This window comes from Saccopteryx bilineata, chromosome 8 (assembly GCF_036850765.1).
Source record: "Saccopteryx bilineata isolate mSacBil1 chromosome 8, mSacBil1_pri_phased_curated, whole genome shotgun sequence".
NCBI classification, from domain to species: domain Eukaryota; kingdom Metazoa; phylum Chordata; class Mammalia; order Chiroptera; family Emballonuridae; genus Saccopteryx; species Saccopteryx bilineata.
In genome coordinates this window covers 29,234,168-29,244,551 of record NC_089497.1, presented here as the reverse complement: position 1 = coordinate 29,244,551, position 10,384 = coordinate 29,234,168, and the positions used below count along the sequence as shown (strand labels likewise).

Here is a 10,384-nt window from a genome sequence, read left to right as displayed (position 1 = left end):
ATGAAACGTCTACTTTTCTGCCTAAGAGTTGCAGTTACAAAGGGTCTAGTGACCCCTGGCATAAACTTTACAAGGAAGATGCTTGGACAGAGTGCTGTAAATGAACAATGCTTCCTTTCAACGACCTGGGTTCTCCAAACACAGAGATAGCTGTGATGCTTTGCCAGATCAAGAGAGAGCCTGTGCTTAACAGCAGTGACCTGGGCTTGCAGTACATTGTGAGCTTTGCAGACAGTCGGTCTGCCTAGGCAGGCATAGACTTGGTTTCCAAGGTTCATTGAGACTATTGCCTGGAACAGCAGGGAAGAGTGCAAAGAGTTTCGAGAGAGCAGAAGGACATCAAATCACATCTGGGGGCAGAGACATTGTGTGTCTCCTTGGAAAACAACAACATGACTATGAGTTCAATATTGCAAAAGTCACAGACATAAGAAATTTTGCCTTACTGCACCTACGTTTAAATGTTTGCCATTTTACTCCAAGCCACTCTTTGATCCTTAATCAAATTTTACAGCCACTTGATCAATCATTTCATCAAGTTTTAAATTCATCCACAGAGATTTTGCAACAATATTCCAAAGATTTTTTTTTTTTTTTTGCATTGTGGACAAGTCTGTTGTTACTGGCAATGTGTGTAGGAACCAGTCCTCGTGACCTCTCTTTGAACCCACCAAAAAGTCAAAATTTGCAATTTCTTGTTCAGTGTAAAGCTAAGCTTTGACCTTGAGGACTTTGTTGTGGTGGCTTTCCCCAGGAAATCAAAGAGACTGGTCATTTCCCAAGTCCCGAACAGCAGTTCTGTTACGAAAATCTCTCAGGGGCCTCTGAGTAAGCATCTTTCAACTTAATGGTTCAAGTACAAGTTTTCATTAGTGTACAGAAGCTATAATCTAAATCTCAAGTCTTTCAAGAGGTGACAGAAAGACAAAAGGAAGAAAAAAAATAAAGCCATTTCTCAGCAAAGAAGAAGTGAGATCATATAAAATCTAATAGGAGGGGGTCTGTTTGTGCTGCGACCATATCAATTTTTCCATCTTTTTTGGAATGTCTCATTTCTTTTGTCTGGTCCCTTCCATTGTTCTTGCTGGCTCTTCTCAAGTAGAGAACAAATACTTTCCTTGCCAATTACAATTGAATCTCTTACACCTCTGCTGGGAACTTTCTGTAGATTGGACTTTATTCCAATTTACTTGGATGCCCTTCCTGTTGGCTTTATTTTCCTTATGTCTCACTTATCAGCCCTCCCTAAGAAGTTAGGGGCAGCTAATCTATAACTCACTCAGATGTTGATGTAACTTCTGTCACCAGCAGTTCTACTTGTCAAAAGCAGTTGTGTGTGCTATCAGATATCTAGAGCCCAGCGGATTATCTTTATGATAAACTTTAGGGAGATGCTCAATTTGTAGATTTATCACCCAAATCCTTCTCATCTTGTTTATCCAACCCAAGGGACCATTTTCTTCTCTTAGAACCACACAGCTTTGTGAGGGCCAGGGTTATTCTGTATTTATTGAATGAACACCCACTATTTGCCAAAACTTTATGTGAGAAACAAAATAGAAATCATTAACAGAGCCGAAAAGAATCCCGCAGCTTTAGTCTAAAAGTGTCATGTCTCAGTCAAAGAAATTGAGATCCACAGATGTAATTTCTTCCAGTCATCTTACAATAGACTTGTGTGACTAGAACAAGAAAACAGTTATTTTCACAACTGCTGGGCTTTTATACATTCCTGGCGCTTCTAATTCATTTGCAATTACAACTCAAATTCCATAACATCATGACACAAAAACATTTCCATACAAATTTACACAATCCCCTCTAGTTAAAAAATATTATGCTGTGTAGAAAATTCTCTTTGATGCTTTATCTTCTTAAGGCTTTCCACAAAAGCAAATTTTTAATAGAAAGCTAATAAATTATTTTAGTTTTTTTCATTGTTCAAATTCTCAACGACCTCACAGGTCCTGAGAAAATCTTCCCTAGCAACAGTCCTACAAGATTCATAAAGCAACACGCAGTCTGCAGTGATCTCAGTGAATTCAGAGCAGCATGTGGCCGGAGGCCTGTGAGCAGGAAGCCTCAGATCGTATGTAAGAGTTGAAAGATGGTAACTCTTATTTTGAGCAGTGACAATCATGGTAAATTAAGCTGAGTAAATCATGCAGCTTCTCCAAATCTTTCATGCATGCTAATCCATTCACTATTAAACACATGTGTCTCAAATCTGGTCCAGAATCCCTCCAAAGTACATGTGTGTTTATACATACAACTTTCACTCAGTGAGACTTTATGGGATAACTATAGTGTACAGAAGAGAGGGAGTTAGAGAAAAAAATAAATGGCATAGTTCCTTGTAGTAGATTCTCAGCCCTTAAATGCACCTGCCTTCATCTAGGTGTATCATCTCTTGACATGGACTAGATACATCCCAAGGGTGCTGGGAAGGTAGATATGAAGAGCATCACCTACTTCAAATTTTTCTCTCTATACTTATTCTATACTCGAGTTCATTTTTGCTGCTGGTGTGAAACTTCACTTCTTCAGATCTTTTTTTTTTTTTTTTTTGCTGCAAAAAGCTTTATTTCAATTTGGTCCAATGCATGGGAGAGGGCTGCAGGGAGGTTAAAAGGATGCGGAATGGTTACAGGGAGAGGCTCAAACCAATGCCAGACACATTGCAGAGGGGAATGCAGAGGGGCCCCTGAAAGGCTTCTGGGCTCTAAGGCTCCTAGTCGTGCTTGAGGGTGAGCCTTTCAAAGAAATACTCGCCCTCCCCAGCCTGGGGTTCAGCCAGTCTGCGGAGGTTGGTCAGGTGGTCGCCCATCTTCTTGATGATTTTCACCTCCTCATCCAGGAAGTGGTCCTCCAGGAAGTCACAGAGATGAGGGTCTGTACGGGTAGAACCCAGGGCATGCAGGTCCAGAAGGGCCTGATTCAGGCTCTTCTCCAAGGCCATGGCAGCTTCCATGGCATCCTGAGTTCTACCCCAATCATCTCGGGAAGGCTTCTGCACATCTTGGAAGAGAATGCGGCCACCGCGCTGGTTTTGCAGTTTTAAGAGACGCTCAGCGCCCTCCCGCTTCTCCTTTGCCAACTTGCGGAAGAAGTGGCTCACACCCTCCAGAGCCACATCCTCACTACCGAAATAGAAGCCCAGAGAGAGGCAGTTGTAGGAGGCCCACAGATGCAGGTTGATCAGGCGGTTGACGGCAGCCTCCACGTCCGGGGAATAATTCTGACGAACTTGGGAGCTCATGGTTACCACGCAGTAAGGAGTTAAGGTCAAAAACGGTGTGGGCTGGTCTCTGGAGGCTGAGGTGGTTCAGAAGGTAGTGACTGGAAAAGAGATTGGAAGGTGGTCAAAGGCTGGAAGAAAGGATGTCCAAGGGTCTGCTCCGTCCAAACACTGTTGAAGCAAGAGACAGATCCGCGGACTGTGGTGGGTACTGTCACTTCTTCAGATATTTTGAATCAGATCCTTTACCTCTTCATCATACCCTTCGTTTGGATTACCAATGCTATATTGTCTAATCCTGCCTGGACCCTTCAGGGTCTTTCAGTTTCCTTGTCTGGGTTCCTTGTCCTTGCAGCCTCAATTCTTACTGACTTTAACCCAAGACACCTCTTTGATCCCTCCTTGCTCTCTCTCTGGATTTGACCTATGATGCTTTTGTTATGGTCATTGCTAGCACCATTCTGACTCTCCAGTATCTTCTATTCCTGGTGTTTGAGAAAGAAATCTGTTGACAAACAGAGGAAGGACATATGAGTCATGTTTTAAAGACCATCCGGCTGGGGATAAAACGTTCTGAGGCACCAGCATGATCTAAATCATTCATTAGGATTTAGGGTAGCTATGAATTGAGCAGAACCTGCTTAACTCAGACTTTCAAATAATTTAAATTTTTTTTAACATGCTCAACCTTTTATCAGGAAAATTAAAAGGCATTAAAACAAACTAACATAGGGAAATTGATCTAATTTTTTTTCCTAAATGTCTGTCCTGGGGTCAGTATACATTCAAAATGATCTCTTACGCTCTATATAGTAAATTCCAAAAGCTGACACAATGAACCTGGAGCAATAATAGTCTTTTATTCATGGTTTAAGATTAAAATTGCCTATGATTTTGTACAGACTAAAATAGAAGCAGACAGTGATATCTGTTGAAATAATTTTCGATAAAAGAAGTTTGATTCTTTAATTTTTCAGCAAAGCCTAATTAATTATATATTAACTTCTAATATTTAAGTTTTAAAAATAGAAATCCATTATATCCCGACTTGTTAGATGATTTTTGTATGCCTGAGAACAGAGTGTCAGTTCCCTAAAAATATGCCTGCAATGAGATAGCAGAACTAATCCTGCATCTGCCAGTAAATATACTTAATCAAGTAATTTAAAGTCTTTAAGCTTTAGGTCTCTTATGTATAAAATAAGGTGTAAGATGTTCAACTAAATTACTTTTAAAGTCCCTTCCAACTCTGAAGTAATTTGATTATGTGGGATTCTATAGCACTATTTGTCTATGATCCCAATATTAATCCTGTCCTCTGGTAATAACAGGAAAAAAAAAAAAGCACAAAATAAAAGCCTCGTACGATGTCTCCAGTGTGCTCAAAGCCTGTAATTCTCATTGACTCTAAAAGGAGTTTTGCAGATGTGGAAGGAAGAACATAAATAGTGTGCTTCTGTGAAGTGAAGCTCAATGGACCAGCCAGCCGCACCAAGAGTGACTTCACTTGAACTGTGCTTTGGTACCTAGTACTCAAAACAGCTGTGCCACAATCCCTGATGCAGTTTTATTTGCAACAAGAAAGCATGAGGAGACACAAGGAAAACTACCTTCAGGAGGTTAGAGATTGAAACATAACACAGCTAACCTGCAAGTCATTGATAACTAGAGGAAATTTCTCAAACAAATATTTTCTAGGCTTTTCTGGTGTTTTTTTTTTTTTACTGTACTTTGAACCAATATCTACTTGAGCATCTACTATGTAGCAGATTCTAGAGGGATAGAAGGCATAGCTCTTAACAACAACTCTGTAGGGGATATAAGACATACACAGATAGAAACAGCATATTACTGTTTGCTTTGTCCCACAAGTTATTGATAGAACATTCTCTAAGCACTCCAAATAGGTTTTTGGCTAATTGACATCGAGTCTTTGTGACATACATCACATAGACATAACTGATACACACACACACACACACACACACACATTTGTTGTAAGCCAAGAAGTATGACCATGGTAAATAAATATTTTAGGAAAACATTAGTGAACTGGATAAACTTGGTGAAAATTCAGTGAGTCATGTCATGATAACCCTAAAGACCTTATTTTATCTCATAAATAAAAGTGTTGGCATTGGTTGTTCTAGCAGAGGTTAGTAAACCTGTTCAAAGGAAGCAGATATTTCATACGTGTAGCCTTTATTAAATGATTTTGGGAACACTGGAATCAAAATGGATGACTTGACCCCAACACACTGCTCCTCGGAATTCCTGGCCAACTTGTTTAAAACTTCAAATATTACAATTCCTAATTTTCACTGTATTTTTGTCTAACTAGTTTTTAATGGAATATTCATTATCCTTGGTGGAAATGGTATATTTAAAAGAAAATACAGAATAACCTGAATTTCTCTACACAGACAGTTTAAACTTCCTTATAAGATTGGCCACAAGCATATAACTCAATTCTCAAAAAAAATGTGTTACAATGTCGGGAAAGGAATAAAAAGGTGTCGATTTTAGAAGGACAACAGTAACAGGAAAGAAAACAACAGTATAAGAGATTTCAACAACTTTTTGAAATGCTAATGGAGCAACAGTAACCAGCTTAACTGGTGGAGGAGTAGCAACTAAACTAACGACAAATGCCTGACCTGTGGTGGCGCAGTGGATAAAGCGTCGATCTGGAAATGCTGAGGTCGCCGGTTCGAAACCCTGGGCTTGCCTGGTCAAGGCACATATGGGAGTCGATGCTTCCAGCTCCTCCCCACCTTCTCTCTGTGTCTCTCTCCCTCTCTGTCTCTCTTTCTCCTTTCTCTCTCTCCTCTCTAAAATGAATAAATAAATAAAAAAAATAAACTAACGACAAGTATGCTTTGGAGAGATCACAAGTTCACGTCTAGATCACTACAATAAAATGAGTATGGCCATAAAGTGAGTCATAACCTTTTTTGCTGTTGGAGGGTCTTACCTTCAATTTGTAAAAAGTAAAACATTTGCAGAGCACAATAAAACAAGCTGCGCCTGTGTAATCTGAAGTGCCTGAAAAAGAGGGTCTTAAGTCAGGCTCTTTAGAAGCAGAGGCTGAAGTAAGGATTCTGGCGTGAATGACTTATTAATGACATGCTCTCAGGAGAAACTAGAAAGGATACCAGGAAATCAGGCCAGAGCAGAAAGAAAGGCTAAGCAAACGTGATTTTGGAGGAAGTCTAGCTTCAGTCTGATCCCACAGAGGGTTCTGGAGGATAAAAGGTACCCCATTGGGCCAGAAGGAGGCTGGACTGCTATGCACCTGTATCAGTTACTCCACGACCACGTGGCAGCCAGGCAGAAGGATAAAAGTTTAATTCCCCACGTATCTTTGGCCAAAGAGACTTCCCTCAGCCAAGGACCATCTTTGAAAAAGTGTGGGTTGGTGTATGTCATTAGCAGACAACATTTACAACAGCTGGGGGCTGATGTACATCACTATTGAAGGGAATTGGGGCAAAATACCATCAGCATCTTTTATCCCTTGTCCAGTTCAGCCCACTTGCTTCTCACATTAAGTTTACTCCAGCTAGTCCCTGCTTCTCCAGTATTTTAGTTGGTTTCAATTTTCAGTAAAACTTAGAGGAAGAGAGGTAATGAGATGAGCTATTGTCTCTGCTGAAGTTGGTTCCAAGACCATAACTGATATACCTCTCCCTTCTCTTCTGTCTTTTCTAGATTTCCCTCCTATTCCACTAACAATTTTGATGATCTATGTGACACTTCTCCAATGGGATGACTCAGACCCTTATCCTTGAGTAATCTAAGCCCCTGATTATCAAGGCTTTATTCCCTCACTTGCCAATTGATGGTTAAAATTGAGCATGGGAATACCAAGAGATGCCCCAGTGGATCATCTGAGTGCCAGACATATTCCACCCTGCCCAATTATATAGTAGCAACTTTACCATCTCAATGATGATTACAATTACCCCTGCTAACATGGTATTCCTTCTTTTGTCTATTGGTCTCTTCAAATGGGGAAATACCAAAATGCCAGGTGGCCACTGCAATTTTAATTTACATTAGACTCTTACATTCTTAGATAGGAGATTTCCCCTTCTAGGAACCAGGATCTCTAGACCATAGAATAGAGAGTTGCGTAGTGATGGTGAGTTGGGTCATCCTTACTTACATCCTTTAGTTCTCAGATGCATGTAGTCTACATGCTAACAGCAATGCAACATACCCAAATCATTGATCTAGAGCAGTGGTTCTCAACCTTTCTAATGCCGTGACCCCGCAATACAGTTCCTCATGTTGCAGTGACCCCAAACCAAAAAATAATTTTGGTGGCTACTTCATAACTGTAATTTTGCTACAGTTATGATTCGGAATGTAAATACCTGATATGCATTATGTATTTTCCGATGGCTTTAGGTGACCCCACCGGGGTCTCCACCCAAAGGTTGAGAACCACTGATCTAGAGGAAATACTAGATCCTGAAAGGTAGTACCTATGTGTCAACAGGTCCCTCAATTGCACCATCAAGGTCATTTCAATGTTCTATCAAGCCAATAGCTTCCAGACAGCATTGCAGATTTAAGCAATTAACAAGCTAACACCTTCTGAAGCTGGGGAATACCAACACCAACCTGTTAAAGGGAATCTGGGTGACATCTACAGTACTTGCTACAGAAAAATCAACAAGAATTGAAAACTGAACTGATGTTCCTTATGTTTTCTTTATATCAAATTATTGAATAAAAATAAAAAATGATGTTATCAATACCTTTTACATAAAGCCCTCTTCCATCAATAGCTGTTTCTCTGTTATTCTCACTTTGTTAACCATTGCTCGTTAGGTGGCAATAGTATCTTCCCTTTTCAATGCTAGTGTATGAACATTCCAAAACCATCATGACGATTGACCATCACTAAAAATACAATCAGCTCTCAATTTTGATAGTGGATTTTCCAGAAACTTGGTTTTGGTTTTTGCACTCTCCTGATACTTACATTTGGGACATTTCATTTCTTGTTAGAATCTTCATCAAGGGTGTTCAGTAGAATATTCTTGGGCAAATCACAAAATCTCAATATTGGAAGTAATCTCCAAAGTTATCTATATCAACTCCCACCCAGTGCTGGAATCTCTTATAGCTTATCCTTGGCAAACAGTCACCCAAGCCGGACTCTGCTTGAACATTTTGAATAAAACAGAGCCAATGCTCAGTTACTCCAATAATAAAATTTAAGTTCCCTTGGATGAGCTCTTTTCCACATTAACAGTTCAAATAGAAATTCTGAAAGATAACTGAAAACAATATTTAAACTTTGATTAAGGAGTGTTAGTATGTATTTCAGTTATTACACACAGAATATTCTTCAGACAAAAAATAAATTCTTTAAAAACATTATGTTATAAATACCTAAACCCCAGAATTGCCCTTGAGTCATAAAGAGTAGGAAGAAAAGAGGGAACTAAAAAATAAATCCATTTATACTATAAACTAAATTGTATTTCCTCATCCCAAGTTCATATATTGAAACCTTAACTCTCAACATGACTGTATTCAAAGACAAAATTTTTAGGAGGTAATTAAGATTAAATGAGGTCAGGGGGAGGGTTTCTAAAATTAGTGCCTTACCACTCTGCCAAGACTGGGAGGTCTAGCAGATTTACTTAATACATAGAAATAGAGAAGCAGCTAAAATGAGGAGACAAGGAAACATTTCTCAAATTAAAGAACAGGAAAAAACTCCAGGGGGAAAAAAAACTAAACTAAATGGAGGCAAGCAATCTACCAGACACAGAGTTCAAAACACTGGTTACAAGGATGCTCAACCAACTTATGGGAAGAATAAATCAACTCAGTGTGAACTTCAACAAAAAGACAGTCATCATAAAAATGAACATAGAAACCATGAAAAAGAACCATTCAGAAATGAAGACTATAATAACTGCAATGAAGGATACACTAGAAGAAATTAATAGCAGATTAAGTAAAAGAGAGGACTGAATTGGTTATTTGGAAAACAAGGTACCAGAAAATACCTATCAGAACAGCAAAAAGAGAATTTTTTTTTAAATGAGGATAGTTTAAGGGACCTATAAGGCAACATTTGCGTCATAGGGGTGCCAGGAGGAGAAGGGAGAGAGCAAGAAATTGAAAAATTATTTGAAGAAATAACTGAAAACTTCCCTAACTTGGAAAAAAAATAGACACACAGTCCAAGAAGTACAGGGAGTACCAAACCAGATGAACCCAAAGAGGCCCATACTGAGCACATCATAATTAAAATGGCAAAGTTTAAAGACAAAGAGAGAATCCTAAAAGTAGCAAAAGAAAAGCAGTTAGTTCTCTACAAGGGAGCTCTTGTAAAACTGTCAACTAATTTCTCAACAGAAACATTGCAGGCCAGATAGGACTGGCACAAAAAAAATTCAAAGTGTTGAACAGTAAGGAGTTACACTCAAGACTACTCTATCCAGCAAGGCTATCATTTAGATAAGGGGTAGTCAACTTTTTTATACCTACCGCCCACTTTTGTATCTCTGTTAGTAGTAAAATTTTCTAACCGCTCACCAGTTCCACAGTAATGGTGATTTATAAAGTAGGGAACTAACTTTACTTTATAAAATTTATAAAGCAGAGTTACAGCAAGTTAAAGCATATAATAATAATTACTTACCAAGTACTTTATGTTGGATTTTCACTGTTTTGCAGAATAAATCTTTATAAAACAACTTACTATAGTTAAATCTATCTTTTTATTTATACTTTGGTTGCTCCGCTACCGCCCACCATGAAAGCTGGAACGCCCACTAGTGGGCGGTAGGGACCAGGTTGACTACCACTGATGTAGATACAAAAGGGAGATACAACAAGAGCTTCTCAGACAAGAAAAGCTAAAAGAGTTAAACACCTCCAAACCAGTATTACAAGAATGTTAAAGGAATTTAAGAAGAAGGAAAAAAAATAAACATGAATAATAAAACTACAATAACTACATACCTATCAAAATCACTTTAAATGTAAACGAATTAAGCCTGACCTGTGATGGCACAGTGGATTAAGTGTCGACCTGGAATGCTGAGGTTGCCAGTTCAAAAGCCTGGGCTTGCCTGGTCAAGGCACATATGGGAGTTGATGCTTCCTGCTCCTCCC

General features: G+C 39.1%; 1 pseudogene; it reads right to left on the bottom strand.

Annotated features, from left to right (window-relative positions):
• Window positions 1-2,579: 2,579 nt before the first annotated feature.
• LOC136311877 (ferritin light chain pseudogene) lies at window positions 2,580-3,447 on the bottom strand (annotated as a pseudogene).
• Between the last annotated feature and the right edge of the window lie 6,937 nt (window positions 3,448-10,384).